The following is a 19,055-nucleotide window of genomic DNA, read 5'->3' as shown; positions in this document are numbered from 1 at the left end:
CACAGCGCACTGGCCGCGGCGGCCATTGGAGGGTGAACCAACGGCAAAGGAAGACCTTTCTCTCTCTCTCTCTCTCTCTCTCTCTCTCACTGTCCACTCTGCCTGTCAAAAAAAAAAAAAAAAAAAAAAAAAAGACCATGGGAGAGGTACAGAATGAGTCCTAAGAGGGAGGCGAATCAGAGTTGTTCATGAGGGATGGGGCATTTGAGCTGACTCTGCCGGAGAAGGAGCGTGATGGGTGGAAAGCATCCATCCCAAATTTCCACCTGCTGGAGAAGGCACTGCCTATTTTAGCGTAGGCTCAGGAGCTCATGGCCCCGGGGCCACACACTGCTGGCCCCATTCACATTTCCATCCAGTAGCTATCGTCTGAGTGTCCGCTAAGTATCAGACACTGAGCCAAGCATGGAAGCTTTTAGATATTATCAAAACATAAGGTCCGTGCTGCCACACAGCACACACACACACACACACACACACAAGTGAAAAATGAAACAGAGCTGGAATGTGGTCCTGTGGAAAATGCAATATATATTCAATATCCACGGTGGGAGGTTCTAGGCCCCCTGATGGATACTGAAATCTGAGGACGCTGATCCCTTGTATAAAATGGACAATATTATGCACCTCCTCTGGATCCTTGAGTAGACCTTAAAGTGTCTCTAGATTACATATGATGCAATGTAAATGCTATGCAAATAGTTTTTCTACTGTATTGTTTATGGAGTGATAAGAAACAAAATCTGTACATGTTCAGTACAGACGCAATTTTTTTCTATTTTTGACCCACAGTTGATTGAATCTGTGGATACAGAGCTCATGGATAGTGTGAGCCAACTGCAATACAGTAGGAGTTTGTGGCTCAGAGCCTTTTTGCCATTGAGGAAGGTCCTTTTGAGGTGGGGGCAGACGATGAGAAGAGAGCAGCTGGATCTGGGGAACACTGAATCCTGAGCAGTCCCAAGCTTGGCAAGTGTGGCAAACAGCAACCACACACACATACACACACTGTCCTAGTGTGTGGTCAGATGTGGAGTGGAGATGGTGTCAGGGGTGCAGGGCTGATAGGGTGTGGAGAACAGCTAAAAACTATGGAGGAAGACAGGATAGGTTTGTGCTGTAAGTCAACTGCTCTGGGTACTCAAAGAATGACTGGCAGGGTCGAGGCAGCTCTGTGTTCACAAAAGGTGGCTTTGACCCCACGCACTCTCTCCTTCCCTTCAAATGCATTCGGCAGCCAGGTGGTTGGCCCAGAGTTCTCAGCCATAGCATTGGAACCTTCTGTCCCAAGGAAGACTGGGAAGCAAAGGGACCTCTGCCCTCCTCATAGGGAGTCATTTTCCAGACTCCCCCATACCCTGTGGCCATGACCCCCTTCCCATTGCCCAGGGGCACCCTCCTATCCCCAGACTTTCAGGGCATTGGTGACAGCAGGGACAAGCTCTCCATCCATTCTTCAGGCTTTGCTAAGTGGTCCTGAAGGGTACCTGGTCTAGACAGACATCAAGGGAGTCCTTGAAACAGCATCATGGAGCCTTCTGATGGCAGCTTTTAGCATCACTGCACGTGCAGGCTTCGGTGGACCTGAATCCTTCCTCTGCTATTCCAGTCACATCCCCTTCCTCTGTAAATGGGACCAGTGGGATATGTAGAAAATTTATCTGGTTTAAGGAGGATTACCCTGAATAAACCATTTTCCTCCTCTTGATTTACCATTGAGAGCTGGGTCCCTGTTGAAGCGAGTGATCTATAAGAGATATCTCTGCCCCTCCTGGGATTTAATGAACCAGTGGAGCTAAGTGCTGATGGACACCTGGGTAGCCCAGAGTGCTCCCTACATCTGGGGCTGGTAGACAGGGGGCAGAGGAGCAGCCCAGGGTAGGTGCGTGTAACTGAGCCTTCCAGGAGCTGCTGTGCTGTGGCTGGCACTGGGCTTGGCAACCAAGTGTCACCTCCTCAGTAAGGAAGCAGGGAATGGAGCCCTAGAGATTCTAACCTCCCAGACGCCTGGTCCCGGTGCACTGAGAACAAGACCTTCCCACCGTCTCTTCCCTGTCCAGCTCTTTTTCCACAGCAGGAAGTCTTATAAATGAAATAATTAATAACTGGAGTTGGGGCCAGTGCTGTGGCGTGGTGGGTAGATCCGCTGCCTGCAGTGGATCTTATGGGTGCCCATTCGAGTCCCAGCTGTTCCACTTCCAATCCAGCTATTATGGCCTGGGAAAGCAGTAGAAGATAGTTCAAGTCCTAGGGCCCCCACACTTGCATGGGAGACCTGGAAGAAGCTCCTGGCTCCTAGCTTTGGATCTGCACAGCTCTGGCCATTGCAGCCAACTGGGGAGTAAACCAGCAGATGGAAAACCTCTCTCTGCCTCTTCTCTCTCTGTGTAACTCTGACTTTCAAGTAAAATAAATAAATCTTTAAAAAAAAAAATAGAAAGTGACCGAGAGAACTACCATGAGGAGACTGGAAGGACACAGGCACTGCTGAATCTACAGAAGCCCAGATCCCAACACCCCTGCCCATTTCCAGCTTCCCTGCTGTCACATCTGGGAAGGCAGCAGAAGGTGGCTCAAGTGCCTGAGACCCTGCCACCCATGGGAGACCTGGATGAAACTACTGGCTCCTGGCTTCAGCCCGGCCCGGCCATGGCTGTTGCAGCCCTGTGGGGAGTAAATCTCCAGAAAGAATCTGCAGAAGCCCAGACCCCAACACCCCGCGCATTTCCAGCTTCCTGCTCTGGTTATGAAGTCTCCACCTCCCTGCCTTTCCCAGACGCTAATGCTGGCTCCATCTCAGTTCGACTTCGGGGTTCCTGAGCCTTTGGGAAAGAGCCCATAGAGCATTATAAATACCTGGGGAGGAGGGACCTGAGGCCAAAACCCTAAGTGTCTAGTGTAGCCTTGTCACCAGCTTTATATATTTCAATTGGACTGCAGGATTTTGAAATGTAGGCAACTCAGAAAAGAATCAAGATTTCTCGTTTCACTGGGAAAATCAGAAAATATGGTTCATATTTCCTCATGTCCCTCATGGTGACAAGGGTTTGGATTAAACAGGGTGTGTGGCCCACCCAGCCATTCTCAGAACTGCTTCCTTTGTCCACCACACCAGCCTGGCCCCTGCAGACCCCGAGTCATGGAGCCTCACCTTCTTTTTCTTTTATTTTTAAGGTTTATTTATTTGAAAGGCAGAGTTACAGAGAGAGAAAGAGAGAGAAACACCCTCCCATCCAGTGGTTCACTCCCCAAATACCTGCAACAGCCGGTCTGAAGCTAGAAGCCAGTAGTTTCATCCAGGTCTCCCATGTTCAAGCACTTGAGCCATCTTCTGCTGCTTTCCCAGATACATCGGCAGGGAGCTGGATCAGAAGCGGAGCAGCCGGGATACAAACCAACACCCATGTGGATGCCGGCATCTCAAGCAGTGGTTTAACCTGCTATGATACAACACTGGCCCAAGCCTCACCTTCTAAATGCCGAGGCTGCATCCAATAGGCTCTCAGAGTGCCTGGGAGTCCCAGGACGGTGCATGTGGCATCTCAGGCCCCAGAAGGAGGGCCATCCCAGCGGGGAAGAGCCCCTTCTCAGCAGTAAGGGCGGTGGCATCGGTGCTGGATTTCTGCAGCTGGGCTGAAGGAATGGAAAGCGCAGAGCAGAGGAATGGCAGAAGCCAAAGCATGGCGGTAGGAAAGGCTGGGCGACTTTCCCAAGAGCCAACCAAGTGGAGGTGAATCCTGGAGACAGAGACATTCCCAAGCCTCCTTCCTAGGCCTACTCAACACACCACTGACCTCCTGCCACTGACACGGCTCAAGCAGCCCCTGCTCTGAAGTGGAGCACAGACCATCGCCACAGTGGTGCCCCCTTCTGCCCTGAGAGCCTGGGCTGCTATCAGGAGTCAACCCTTCAAGGGGAAGGAACGCCCTGTGTCCTGGACGACGCTGGGCTGGGCTGGGAAGATGGGCAAGGGGGCACAGGCAACACTCCAGGAAGATTCAAGTCTGCATTCTGCACACGTTGATAAGTCTGTACCACAGAGGGAACAGACAAGCAGGTCTGTGCCTGCAGGGTCAAACCAGGCTCAGCGCCTCTTGAGATCTTGGTTCTCTCCCACTGCTTCCTTGCTCTCGTGCCTATAGTTAGAACTGCATCCCTGCTGGAAAGTCCCAGCCAGTGGTAGACAAGGAGCCCCGTGGCCCTGACAGGCAGGCACACATACATACACACACACACCCACAAACCTCAGAAGCCCTGTACATTATGCAGTGCCGTCCGCAGCCATGCCCTGGACCCGAAGGGTCTCCAGAGGGTTTCCAAAGCAACGTATTTTGGAGCTGAATTACAAGATCAGAAGAGTTGGGGAAATTGGTGCTTTAAAACAACGCCGCTGAGATAAAATTTAATGGTGGAAGAAATACAGTATTTTGAAAACATGAAAATAAACATTCTGCAGAGCCCGGGTATGAAGTCGTGCAGTGCCGCTCGCGAGACCGGCACTGTCGCAGAAGAAGTCTAATAATTTTTAATAGTCCTCTAAATCTCCCTTATGAGGTGCAGCTACTGTAAACACTCCTCCATATTTTCTCAAGTATTTATGTAGTGCTGTTAGAAGTTATTAAACGCAGATGATTTTCATTGATAACTCTCATTCTAAAGCAGCTGCCAACTGCTCAAACCCGAGGCGGTAAGAGGGGAAATGTCCTCTCTGGGGTCAGAGGCACGAGGCTGCTCCCGGAATCCCCTTTCTGAACTGAAGGCAGTGAAGGACCATTCTGAACTCACCTAGTGGTCAGTGGTAAGATCTTTGACTCCTCTTGTTTCCATCTAGCGATTGCTTCTGGTGCTCATTTATTTCTTAGCATGTGTTAGCACCTACCACCAGATGCCAGGAGTTTTACAATGCCCTGGGAATACAATGGTAAAAAAAAAAAAAAAAAAAAAAGCCATCATTCCTGCCCTCACAGAGCTAATGGTCCAAAAGCGAATGGGGATATTAATCAAGGATCACATGAGACAGAGTGAAATCCCACAACCACCATCACTGAAGGAAAGCTGCGTGACTCACTAGGAGTTTATCAAAGGGCCGTCTGGCTCGGCCCAGTCATCAAGGTCAGAGAAAGCTTCCCTGTGGAAGACACCCTTGAGCTAACCTCTACAAGATCTGCAAGACTGGAAGGGGTCAAGGAGGCTAAGAGGGGAGTGGAAGGAATTCTGGGAGCAGGAAGAACCCGCACAAGGTCCCTGTGTGGGAGGCAGGGGGAGGCATGTGGATAACGGAGAAGGCTGCAAGGCCAGAAAAGAAAGTCTGTTGGAGAGCTTGGGGGATGGGAGGCTGGAGAGGAAGGCAGGAGCCTGGCCATGGAAGGCTTTGTGGGCAACCAGGAGGCTCCTCGTCCAGAGTCGGGGAGAAGCAGCAAGGAGGGGCAATCCTGTCAGCGGGGGAGCTCTCAAAGCAGCTACTCTGCTGCAATGTGAGGGGCTGGAAGGGGCACAGTGCATAAACACACAAACCAGCCAGGAGGCCGAGGTGATGGCTGGATCAGGGAGGGAAAAGGAGGTGGCCAGGAGGGTCCCTGTGCTCCTGGACTGAACAATTGGAGTAAGGTTGGTGACATTCACTAAAATGAAAACACCAGGTTTGAGGGGTGAAGGACCATCATTTAACAGACAGGAGGAGGAAAAATAAAACTGCAAAGGAAACAGAAAATATCAGCTAAGAGAAATAGAAAAATCCAGTAGGAAGGAGGCAGTAGGAGGGTCCATAAGATCAGAATTGAAAGTGTCTGCTGGGTTAGCGACGTGAAGTTCACTGGTGGCCGTAGTGAGAATCGCTCACCATCTTTTTTCTTAACCTCCCTGGAGCTGAGATGATACGGTTGTCCACACTGTTCCGGCTTTATAAAGATGATGCAGGTGGCATCTAGCAGCAGGATTTACAATGAGTTGAGCCGAGGGTGATGGGAACTAATGGCTGCCCTGGGCTGTGTATTGGCACAACCTCTATGGAGGGCAATTTGTATCTTTCAAAATCACAAATGCAGGTACCAGGTGTCCCAAGAATCCCACTTGTAAGAATAATAGCACTCAAGCTTATTCATTGAAACCCTGCTTATAATAGCAACAGACTGGAAACAGTGCAAACGTCCATCATCAGGGCACACCGTAACCATAGTGAGGAATAGCGGCTCCCATGGGGTACTACGGGGGAACAGTTTCCAGTTACAGCGGGGAAATCTGGCACAAAGGCAGTGTGCTGACACGTGGCACACAAAAGGAGAGCATAAACACCTATTTGCATGCAAACTTATTTTCTCTGCAAGTGGCATTGGTTACTTCCTGGGACAGAAACCGGGTGCTGGGTGGCTGAAGAACAGAGTGAGAGAATTTTCATTGTATCAGCTACTTTTTTTTTCTTGACAGGCAGAGTTAGACAGTGAGAGAGAGAGACAGAGAGAAAGGTCTTCCTTTTGCCGTTGGTTCACCCCCCAAGTGGCCACTACGGCCAGTACACTGCACGGATCCGAAGCCAGGAGCCAGGTGCTTCTCCTGGTCTCCCGTGGGGGTGCAGGGCCCAGGGACCTGGGCCATCCTCCACTGCCTTCTGGGCCACAGCAGAGAGCTGGACTGGAAGAGGAGCAACCAGGACAGAATCCGGCGCCCCAACCAGGACTAGAACCCGGTGTGCCGGCGCCGCAGGCAGAGGATTAGCCTAGTGAGCCACGGCGCAGGCCTGTATCAGCTACTTTCAATCTTAAATTTCAAACCATTGAAACCTATGAATAGAAAACTGTAATGGGCATGGTCCTTCCCTAAGAAAAACAGCAGAATAAGGACAGCACTCTTTAAAAAAAAGGATTTATTTGAAAGACAGAATTAGAGAGAGAGAGAGAGAGAGAGAGAGAGAGAGAATCTTCCATCCATTTGTTCACTTCCCAAATGACCACAGCAGCTGGGCCTGGGCCAGGCTGAAGCCAGAAGCCTGGAGCTTCGTCTGGGTCTCCCACATGGGTGGCAGGGGCCCAAGGACTTGGGCCATCCTTGCTGCTTTCTGAGGTGCATTACCAGGGAGCTGGATCAGAAGTGGAGTAGCTGGGACTCAACCAAAGGGTGTAAGTTGCAGGCAGTATGCTAACCCACTGCACCACAGTGCTGGCCTGAAAAACAGCACTCTTAATGGACCACATCTCTCACTTTATACCCCTGAAGATTCACACAAGTGTATTTACCTTTTTGGTATTGCTTGTCTCGTTGTTTAAGTCAATATGATTTCAAGAACTAGGATGTATTCTTTAGAGTTTATGCTAGGAGATTACTCCTGAAATCCTTATATTTCTCATTGACAAAACAAAATGCCAGAGGTTGATATAACATTCACTAGCCTGTGAACCAGGGATCTGAGTTTGAGTCTTAGGTTCTGAATGCCTGGGCTCACCCCCAGATGTAAAAGATTCAGAAAAAAAATTCCAGTTAGGTTCACAGTGGTTGCACCTGCACTGAGGATGCACAGGCTGTTTTTCTTGTCATTATTCCCTCAATAATACAGTGTAGCAACTATGTAAAACTATGTTGTACTGAGTGGCACAAGTCATCCAAGAGGTGAGTTAGAGTATATGGGAGGATTGCATAGTTCTATGCCAATACTACACGTTCTATATAAGGGACCTGGGCATCCATGGATGTTTGGCATGGGAGGTTGGGAAGTGTCCTGGAACCAACCGCTCATGTCCTCCCCCCAGACATCTAGGGAGAAGGGATGATGGTAATTTACCAGGTGGCCCCAGGCCAGTCGTTTCATGTCTGTTCACTTTAGTTTCCTTGTCTGAGAAGTGGGAGGATAGCCCCTCCCTTAGCTGCCTACAACTCTACACAGATGAGATCATGAATGAGTTTGTGCGTAGTGAACTATAAACACCTGCGAAAGCGGTGGGTCTGCTGTTGCTGCTTGAAATTCGGAAATGTCTTAGAATGCATGACTATAAACACACATTTTCCTGCATATACACCACTCCCAGAGAACTCACAACACCCGCGTTTTATTATAGGCCAAGAACCGAGTGATCTTCCAAACCTCAGCCCTTGCCACATGCCCAGGAGAAAGCCAGTGACCATCTCAGCTAAACCGGACCCCTGCACAGAAAGACGGCTTAGCTAACTCCCTATGAGACAGAGGCTGGAGCGAGGGCAGCTGCCTACCAGCCATGAGGATCAATCCTTGGCCTCCTTTGCAGAGCTGGCAAGGCTGCCAAGTGCAGTGGCTGGCCAAGCTCTCCCTCAGGTCCACACAGCTTTGAGCGAGTAATCGGTTCTGTAAAGCATGACCTAAATAATATAGTAAAAGCAGGCTTTGTTCATTTATTTCATCTTCTCTAAAGGTAGCATTAATGTTTTATTGATTTTTCTTTTTAGAGAAAAACCATAAAATTCCTTTCAAGACAGAGATTTGAGCTGGGCGTCTCATCCTCACCTACTCCCGCTCCTCCCCCGCTCTCCTGCTGGCATATAAAAGCAGAGGAAGCTGGAGTCAGTGCTGCAAACCCAGCAGGAGAAAGAGCCCCATGGCCGACACCTTGTGCATGTCCATGGGCCCGGAGCGGCAGGAAGGACACCAGGGACATGAGGAGCTACTCGATGTAAGAAGCCATGTGCACCTGGAAGGCAAGTGGAGGGAACAGATGCATGGGTGAGGAGGGGCAGAGGGCTGCAGGGCCACACTGAAATCCCCTCAGTGTTCGTCTATTCGAAGGAGCCCCAAACTGTATCTATTAGAACACAATGGCGACTTTTCCATTCTGGTGATTTTCAAGGTTCCCTGTGACATTCCACCTGGGGATGGAGGCTGGGCGAGTCAAGGGCTCTGTGCACTTTGCCTCCATTCCATGCCAGTGGAAAAAGAGGGGTTCCAGGTTCCTTTCACCCCTTCATGCTGTCCTATCCCACAAGACGAGGGAGGAGTCATCTTGTCAGAAAAATAAACGAATTAAATAAATCCCAACTTCATTTTTTTTAATTACTTAGTTGAAAATCAAGTCACAGAGAAAGAATGAGAGAGAGAGAGAGAGAGAGAGAGAGAGAGAGAGAGAGAGAATCTTCCATCTGCTGGTTCACTCCCCAAATGGCCACAACAGCCAGGGCTGGGCCAGCCTGAAACCAGGATCCTGGAACTCCTTCCCGATCTTCCACATGGGTGGCAGGGGTTCAAGTACTTGGGCCACTTTCCACTGCTTTCTCAAGCTCATTAGCAGGGAGCCGGATGGGAAGTAGAGCAGCCAAGACTCAAGCCAATGCTCATATGGGATTTCTGCATCTCATATGGGATGCACCACAACACTGGTCCCAGTAAATCCCAACTTTGGCAAGAAAAAGGTGTATCTGTTTGTGGTGTTCTGTTGTGATAAAGGTGAAACTACAAAGATGGTGAGATTTGAGACGGAAGCTAAGAGAGGGAAAGAAAGGAAGAGGAGATATTCAGAGAAGGATATTCAGGGCATGCAGTGGGAAGAGAAACTGGCTGTGACTAAAAGAGGAGTTTGAAGAATCTATTAATTCCAAGTGCATTTCTGCACCCTCAGGGATCTGTCCCTGGTCAGTACTGAATAAATGTATAATTCTGGAAATAGGCTCTCTAAAACTCTGGTCAATTGTAAGATCATCCACTATTTGCTTTCTACTGTTTTAAATATAAAAACATATACATATATATAAATGTGCACACACATATATATGTATATAAATATCTATTTGTTAATTTACTTACTTATTTAAAAGGCAGAGTGACAGAGAAAGAGGGAGAAAGGGAGAGATCCTTCATCCATTGTTTCACTCTCCAAAGGGCTGCAAAAGCTGGCGCTGGGCCAAGCTTAAACCAGGAGCCAGGAGCTCCATCCAGGTCTCCCTGGATGTCACATGAGTGACAGGGACTCAGGTACTCAAGCCATCATCTGCTGCTTCCCAGGCACATTCTTAGGGAGCTGAATTGCAAGCAGAAGAGCTGGGATTGCACTCAGCACTCTGAAAGAGGATGCAGGCTTCCCAAGCAGCTACTTGACCTGCTGTGCCACAATGCCCTGTACTTTCAATTTTAAACCCCCAAAGTGTAGCATTCCTATCAGCCGAAAAATATTTTAAGGATTAAAATAGACAAAAATCTTGAATGACTTCTCACCTGATCAATATTCGAGATCATTTCTGGACACATAGGAGCCTATTGGAATGTGAGCTGTCCATCACCCTGCATCAGATGTTGTGTCCACACCCCATGCCCCAGGTCATCGCCAGCTGCCTCTCTCAAACCCGCACTCCCTCACAGCTCCATGGCCATCTTTCTAGCAGACACCAGATCAGAGGAAAGACACATTCCTACTCCAACAATTGGAATTAGTACCCAGGGCCAGGCTGGGGCTCATCGTTTGGAACCTTTGTCAGGCTGTAACTGTTGCCTGCATCCAACTGTGAATACAGTCTATGCTCGTCACTGTTCTACCCACATTGTCTAGCCCAGCACCCAGCTCCGGTTTTTGGACAGAGGCTGTACTTGGAAAGGTTTCTATGTTGAGTTCCCAGACAGGCAAGCAGCGTGGCAGCCAGGGAAAGCATGTGCCAGAAACAGATTAAGGATCTCACCTGAGCCAGCTTACTTGGTCCTGGACACAACTCCGCAAGCCAGGTTCGCCTACCATCTCCATCTTGCAGGGCTAACAGAGGGCATGCAGAATCTTACTGTAGGAACTGGTGGAGCTGGGGGTCCCGGCCCTGGGGCCTTGCTGCCAGAGCTGTGTTCAGCCCATTTGAGAAACACTCATCTACACTCCTGCTCTGCTCCAAAGAAATGGATCCCTTATCGTAGCTTCTTTGAGAGCCAACAGAAAAGCCTGAGATGACATCTTCCGTGAGATTGGGACTTGGGAAAGAAACACTTGCCTCTCCCACTTCAAGATGTCGAGAAAGCCTTCTGCCCAGACTCTGAGAGGGAGGAAAGGAGCATAGAATTCTCTCTGCTCGGATTTGCTTCCCACCCAGCAGGGTGATGTTCCTGACTACACCTCACCCTGGACCTCAAAGTTAGTGAGTCAAGGACCAGCACTAACACGGTGCTTTTATTGTTGAAACATCTGCGCGGCCCCCAATGAGCATGTTCGTGTCACTCTAAGCAAGTTTGCGAAGGTAAAGGAAGAATGGATTCTTTCTAGCAAGTCCTATGCTACGAGCAGGACTGATTTCAGGATTCCTTTGGATATAGAGCTCTAATGCCTCTAGAATAAGAATCTGGGGAGGGTGTTTGATGCAGCAGATAAGACATCCATCACTTAGACACCCCTATCCCATAATAGAGTTCTTGGGTTTGGGTCCCAGTTCCACTTCCAAACCAGCCTCCTGCTAACATGCACCGTGGGAGGCAATAGGTAATAACTCAAGTTCCTGAGTGCCTGCCACCCCTGTGGGAGGCCTTGAATGTGTTCCAAGCACCTGGTTTTGGCTTGACACAGTCCTGGTCATTACTTGGGGAGTGAACCAGCAGATGGAAGATATCTCCCTCTCCCTCTACCTCTTACATAAAGAAATTCTTAAATGGTCTTTTCAAAAGAAAAAAATTCCCTTACACATGGTGTTTGTATGACCTGAAGTCTCTCCTCTCCTTTTCCCCACCTCTTCTACCCTGTTTCCCTCTCTGTCTCTCCTCCTGACCTAAGAGCATTCTGCATTCTTCCCTCATTCATTGCTGCTGTCTGACACAGGGGCCCACGTGCCCCGGGCTTCCTGCCTACAAGCCCAGTGCCTCTCCTCCTGGTGATGTTGACCCCACTCCACTGCTACGTCCTGCTCACCCTACTGCATCCTGGGATGGCCCAGGATGGGCAGACTCCTCCAGGGCAGCTCAAACCCTTGGGTCTCAAAACAGTGCTGGGAAGGTGGGGAGGCACACAGGTGGGCAGTGGTGGAGGGTTGAGGGTTCCTAGGGTGAAGCTAAGGTGGGGGTGGGGAGGGGAGTTTGGGGCAGGGCTGCCTAGAGAACAGGGGTGGTGTGTGCTGGGGGAGGCTCCAGGGGAGCAGGGGAAGTGGGGTACAAGGTGGCCTCTGACCCTCTAGCTTCCCCTCCAGGGCTGGTGAGCCCCAGCTGCAGCCACTCAGCTCTCCTGAGCTCTTCTGGCTCTGTGCCTCTGGGGTCTGGCATTCATGCAGAAGCAAGGTCAAGGCCGTGGTTACCTGAGGACTGAAGCACTGCACAGGAAAGCGTCTGGAGATGTCTGTGCTTTCTGAGGACGAGAAAGCAGCATAACTCTCACTGTCTAACTCCATGGGAGTGGGGGAGTGGCTCACTGCCCGCCTGGCACCAAGACACTGAGCCCCTCGAGGAGCATGCCCAGGTCCCACTCAGCTCGCCCCCTGCAGCAGTACAGTGAAAGCCAAGGCTCGAGGAGCCTGACCTGAGAGTCGCTGTCTGCAGGTCTGTCCTTGAGCCATCAGCCTGTTGGCTCTGGTCACTGCCCCACCCCTTCCTCCCAGGAGCCTCAGTTGGGGGCGGTTAGGGTTAGGTAGTGGCAGCCCCACTCTGGCCTTCTACTTCGTCAAGGGGAACAGACAAGGGAGGGGATGTGTGACATCTTGTGGTTGTCGCAGTGATGTTGGGGCAGCCAAGGAGTCCTTCCCAGACTGTGCTGAGCAGGATCCACAGGTGCACTTATTCCGCAGTGCCCGGGATGACCCCACACAAGGAAGCGTTTTCCCATGGGGTCAGCCCACGCAGGGCACAAGAGGGGCTCCGGCAAGGCTCTGTCTCTCACACAATGGGGCGTAGGTGTCACCAGCCAGGGAGCCCCTGAGGCAGCCTCTCCAGTTCCTGAGCCGCTGGACCCCCCTCGGAAACAAGCAAGGTCCTTGCTCCACCAACTCTTGAATCCCTGACCTCCTAACCCAGGCTCACTCCTGTGTAGCCCAAAGTGGGCTGGCTCTAGGCACTTGCACACCTTCTCCACCCTGGAGGGGGTGCTCAGTCGACAGCCATGCCTCCATCCCCAGACATGCAGGTGTGGCCACACAGAACAAAGGACAGGGACCTTTCGAGGGCCTCTGAATGGAGTCATGGTGCTGCTGGCTGGCAAGGGTAGGAGGACCCCCAGGGAGAGATGAAGCTTGCAGCCTCCCTGTGCCATCAAGCCTATGTCAAAACCTCAAGTGGCCTTAATCTAAAGGCAACGGAGAGCCCCAGGAGAGTCCTGGGATGTGTGGAGAAAACCTCCCAACAGAAGTCTAGATTCTGGGCAGCTTTCCTTACTTTCCTTACAGTGTTCTTTGCACACTGAGTATGAGATCCAGATGGAGCGGCCTGAACAGTTCCTGGCCTGGGCTTGCCCAAATGCAGGCAGCCCGAGCCTGGGAGTGACAGGCCAGATACCGAGGCCCTTGTGTGCATCTTTCTAGCAAACACTCACCAGGTCTCAGATGTGTGCAGGCCCCATCCAGGGACTCAGAAAGGAGAGTGCTGACTGCCAAGGGGACGTGGTCATTCAATTTTCTGGAAAGAGAGACAGGACCAGAAGAACATTAATTAAATAATATAATATGGAAAGCACTTAAATATCACTCCAGTGCCGGGAACAGATCTAAGTGTCCTATATAGATTAACACATTTAGTCTTCTCAGAAACCCTGAGTGACAGCAAGATGGCAGGCGAGGAGTTCCCAGCACTCATTCCTTCAGCAAAGCGAGATAACAACTACCCATGAGCCCAAACAGCTCTGGAGAGCTCTGGAGTACAACCGAGAAGCAACCCAAAGAGGCACAAAATCAAAGATGGCTGTGGAGAAAAGTGAGGATGTGTTTTCACAGCAACGCCCCAGGCTGGAACAGCTCAGTGCCTCAGTGACAGCGCCTCCATGGGGTCAGGAGGGCAGGAGGACCCCTGCAGCCTTTGTGGCCAACGCCTCTTGTCGTCTTTGCTGGTGGGGCTGTGCAGAGCCCACCCCTGCACCACGGCTGAGCTCAAGCAGGTGCATTCCTCCAGCCCCCACACTGCCACATCCGTGTCTGTGCTCCAGAGTCTGCACTGCCACAAAGCCCAGTACTACGGCATGCTCCCTGGACCTGGCACTGCCGCATGGCTTCCCTACCCAGTGCTCCTGTGCCCCTACCAGACCTGTCCCTTCCTCATGCCCACTGGACCCAGGACCTCCTCACACCTCACCCACCCTCATGTCCACCCAGAGCAGATCTTTCCCCCACTGAAACCAGTCTATAAAGTGTAGAAGAGGCAACTGCTCTCCCAAACACACAGAAACAATGCAAGGCAACAAAGAACAGGCAAAGTCAGGGAAACATGACACCACCAAAGGAACACAATAAAATTCCCAAGGAAGCGGATTGCCTGACAAAGAATTTAAAATAGTGTTGTAAAGAAGCTTGACAAGCTAAAGGAGAACACAAGGAGATATGCCAATGAAATCAGGAGAATAAAGTGAGATGTTTAACAAAGAGATACAGAGAACCAAACAGAATGTCCAGAATAGGAGAATACAACAAGTGAAATAAAAAAGGCAATAGTTTCAATAGCGGGCTCCACTGAGCAGAAGAAAAGATCAGAGAACTTAAAGACAGGCGATTTAAATCATCCAGTCAGAGGGGAAAAAAATTAAAAGAATGAAGGAAGTCAATGGGATTTATGGGGCACCATCAAAAGAACCCATACATACGATCTGTGTGTCTCTGAAGGAACAGAGAAAGAGAAGAGGCAGGAAGCTTATGGTGAAAAATGACAGAAAAGTTCCCAAGTTTGGAGAGAAAAACAAACATTAAGAAACATTAAGTTCAGGGTCAGTGTTGTAGCGTAGCCAGGTGAAGCCGCCACCTGTGACACTGGCATCCCTTATGGGCGCTGGTTTGAGTTCCGGCTGCTCCACTTCCAATCCAGCCCCCAGGCCTGGGAAAAAAAGCAGTGGGAGTACTTGGACTCTGCCAACTATGTGGGAGACCAGGATGGAGCTCCTGGCTCCTGGCTTTGGCATGGCCCAGTCCCAGTGGCCATCTGGGTGGTGAATCAGTGGATAAAGGATCTATCTGTCTCTCTCTCTCTGTCTCTCTCTCTCTCTCCAACTCTTTCAAATCAATCATTTAAAGAAGAAAAAGGAAAGAAACACTAAGCTCAGGAACACCAAATAGATTACATTTCAGGAGCTCTTCCCTGAGACCCATGAGACAGCAGCAGATTTCTCACACAAACCTTGCAGGCCAAGAAAGGAGGAGATGATATAGTCAAAGTGCTGAAAGAAAGCAACAAACCTGTCAGCCAAGAATACAATCCCTGGAAATACTACCCTGGAAAAGTTAAGAACATGGGGTAGGTGTGGCACAGCAGGGTAAGCCACCCTTTTGGACACCTGCATTCCACATCAGAGTGGCTAGGATCATGGTTCTCTGGCTCTGTTTCCCATCCATCTTCCTGCTAACATTCCTGGAAGGTAGCAGATAATGGCCCAAGTGCTTGGGTTCCTGCCACCCACATGGGAGACTCAGATGTAGTTTCTGGCTCCTGGCATTGGCCTGACCTACCCCTAGCTGTAGCAGGCATTTGGGAGTGAACCAGAAGATGGAAGATCTCTATCTCTCCTCTTTGTCATTCTACCCCTCAAATAATCTTATATTTGAAAAAGAAATAAAGTTTTTCATAGATAAACAAAAACTGATTTTGTCACTGCTAGACCTGCCTTATAAGAAATGCTTAATGGAATTCTTCAGACTGAAATGAAATTTGCTAAACATCTATGTGAAAGCATATGAAATCATATGAAGTCATTTCATTAGTAAAAGTAAATTTACTCACCGGCGCCGCAGCTCAATAGGCTAATCCTCCGCCTTGCGACACCGGCACACCAGGTTCTAGTCCCGGTTGGGGCGCCAGATTCTGTCCCGGCTGTCCCTCTTCCATGCCAGCCCTCTGCTATGACCCAAGTGCTTGGGCCCTGCACCCACATCGGAGACCAGGAGAAGCACCTGGCTCTTGGCTTCGGATTAGCGCGATGCGCCAGCCGTGGCGGCCATTGGAGGGTGAACCAACGGCAAAGGAAGACCTTTCTCTCTGTCTCTCTCTCTCTCACTGTCCACTCTGCCTGTCAAAAATAAAAAATAAAAAAAAGTAAATTTACAGGAAAATACAAAACAGAGCAGCAATGTAATAGTGCTTTAAATTACTTTAAATAATAATATAAAAGTTAAAAATCTGGCATTGTGGCACAGCAGGATTGGGATAACCACAATCAATGTTACTGCCAGTTTGAATCCCGGCTGCTCTACTTCCAATCCATCCCCCTGCTAATGTGCCTGAGAAGCTGTGGAAGATGGCCCAGGTGCTTGAGTCTCTGCCACATAGGTGGAAGACTCAGATGGAGTTTCTGGCTCCTGACTTTGGCATGGCCCATCCCTGGCCATTACAGCCATCTGGGGAGTGAACCAATGGAAAGAAGGTGTCTCTCCCTCTTTCTATCTGTTGCTCTTTCAAATATATAAACAAGTAAAGTTAAAAAAGTAAATATTTTAAAGTTAAAAAATTAAAATTTATGAATGGATATATAATATTAATAGAAATAAACTCTGCTTTTTTTCCTGGCATTATGGTGCTGCAGGTTAAGCCTATGCTTGCCATGCCAGTATCCCATGGCATCCCATATCACAGTGCTGGTTCAGGTCCCAGAGGCTCTGCTTCTAATCCAGTTCCCGGCTAATATACCTAGGAAGTCGGCAGATGATGGCCCAAGTACTTGAGCCGCTGCCATCCACATGGGAGATCAGGATGGTGCTCCTGGCTCCTGGCTTCAGCCTGGGCTATTGTGGCCATTTGGGGAATGAACCAGTGGATGGAAGATCTCTGTCTGTCTCTGTCCCTTCCTCTCATCTTTAAAAAAAGAAATCTCTGACTGGAAGAACACACGGGGTGGAGGGAGAGTAAAAGTATCTAAGCTTTGTATGCAACTGAAAATAAAGTTGTCAACTTAAAATGGTAATATTTTCTGCAAACCCTGAGGTAATCACAAAAAAAATACAAAAGGACAAAGAGAAAGGAAATAAAGTAAATTATAAAAATCATACAAAACAAGCAAAAGAATAGAGACTGTGAAACAATTAGAAAGCAATTAAGACATGGAAATATAGGCATATATCTTCAACTATCAACATATTAACAGGATGAAAGATAAAATCCACATGACCATCTCAACAGATGCAAAAAAAAAAAGCATTTGACAAAATTCAGTGACCATCCATGACAAAAACTGTCAACAAAACAGGTATCGAATGAACTCATCTCAACCAAATATAGGCCATATGTGATAAGCCCACTACTAACACTATAATCAATGAGCAGAAACTGACCACTTTTTCTCTAAGATCCAGGACAAGGAAAGGATCCCCAGTCCTGCCACTGCTCTTCAACGTAGTACTGGGAGCTCCTAGTCAGAGCAATTAGACAAGTAAAAAAAAAATAAAAGTCATCTGAATCAGAAAGGAAGAAATAAAATTACCTGTGTTTGTCTATGACACGATCATATGTATAGAAAACCCCAAAGACTCCACAAAACAAATTAAAGTTGTAGAAGGCAAAATCAATAAAAATCAGTGGCACAAACAATAAACTACATGAAAAGGAAATTAAGAAAACAATCCTATTTACATAGCATCAAAAACAATAGATTACTTAGGAGTAAACTGAACCAAAGTAATGACTGATGACAGAAATTGAAGAAGATACAGATTAATGGGAAGGCACCATGTGCTCATGGATTGGGGAGAATTAATATTGCTAAAAGGTTCACACTATTCCAAATCATCAACAGATGCAATGCAGTCTTTATCAAAATCCTGATTTTTCTTTGTAGAAAATCCTAAAATTCATTTGGAACCACTGAAGTCCACAAAAACTTGAGCAAGAACAAAGCTGGAGGCATTACATCTCCTGATTTCAAAATATATTACAAAGCTAATATATATTATAATCTAAAAATGATGGTGATGTCATAAACACAGACACATAGGGCAAGGAAAAGAATAGAGAGCCCAGAAATAAACCCACAGTGTATAGTAAACTCGTCTTTGAAAAATGTGCCAAAAGTACACAAGGTGGAGGGGATAATCTCTTAAATAAGGAGTAGCAGAGGGGTTAGCATTGTGATGCAGTCAGTAAAACCATCACCTGCAATGCCAGCATCCCATATGAGTGCTGGTTGAAGTCCCAGCTGCTCCACTTCTGATCCAGCTCCCTGCTAATGTGCCTGGGAAAGCAGTACAAGATGGCCCCAATATTTAGACCTCTGTCATCCACAAGGAAGACCTATATGTAGTTATAGGCTCCTACGTTTGACCTGGTTCAGTCCTGGCTGCTGCATCCATTCAGGGAGTGAACAAACAAATGAAAGATATTTCTGTCTCTCCCTCTCTCTCTAACTCTGCTTTTCAAATAAATAAAATAAATCTTTTTTTAAAGAAGGGAGGGTGGTGGTGAAAAACCTGGATATCTACAGGTTGAAGAATGAAATGGAACTTATCTCACCCCATATATAAAATCCCAGACAACGAAAGTAAAATAGACAAATGGGAATGCATTGAACTAGAAGTCTGTGCCTGGGCAGGCATTGTGATGCAGTAGGTTAGGCCACTGCTTGGGATGCCCACATCTCATATTGGAGTGCCTGGTTCCAGTCCTAGCTCTTCCACACTTTCTATACAGTCCCTGCTAACATGCCTGGGAGGCACTGGATGATTGCCCAAGTGCTTGGGTTCCTGCCACCCATGTAGACCCATGAGTTCCTGACTCCTGGCTTCAGCCTGGCCCAGCCCTGGCTATTGCAAGTCAGTGGATGGAAGACATTTTCCGTCTCTCCATCTCCCCCTCTCTCCCTCTCTCTCTGATTCATGCTCTGCCATTCAAACAAAGCATTAAAAAAATAATAAAATCTGTGCACATCAAAATATACAATCAACAGTATGAAGAGGCACCACGTGGAATGGAAGAAAATATTTGCAATCAAGACATCTGATGATGGGTTAAAATCCAAAGTATATAAGGACCTCAT

The 19,055-nt window shown here is 48.5% G+C and overlaps 1 long non-coding RNA gene across 11 annotated transcripts in view; it reads right to left on the bottom strand.

Moving 5' to 3' along the window:
- LOC103352338 (uncharacterized) overlaps window positions 1-19,055 on the bottom strand; it is an 88,322-nt gene that overhangs the window by 50,695 nt on the left and 18,572 nt on the right. For 3 of the 11 annotated variants that reach the window (XR_016224500.1, XR_016224502.1, XR_016224501.1), the window contains exons 2-3: window positions 13,431-13,513; window positions 4,786-4,907 (exon numbers count right to left, since the gene is read on the bottom strand). This is a non-coding gene — a long non-coding RNA (uncharacterized LOC103352338). Of the gene's footprint in view, window positions 1-3,220; window positions 3,634-4,785; window positions 4,908-7,612; window positions 8,652-12,204; window positions 12,255-13,430; window positions 13,514-15,814; window positions 16,101-19,055 lie in introns of those variants that run through there. The other 8 variants (XR_016224509.1, XR_016224507.1, XR_016224505.1 and 5 more) reach the window with 8 other exon arrangements.

This window comes from Oryctolagus cuniculus, chromosome 18 (genome assembly GCF_051225735.1).
Source record: "Oryctolagus cuniculus isolate XC-2025 breed Fujian yellow rabbit chromosome 18, ASM5122573v1, whole genome shotgun sequence".
Lineage (NCBI taxonomy): Eukaryota > Metazoa > Chordata > Mammalia > Lagomorpha > Leporidae > Oryctolagus > Oryctolagus cuniculus.
The sequence above is the reverse complement of the archived record's forward strand: the minus strand, read 5'-3'. Positions and strand labels throughout refer to the sequence as shown.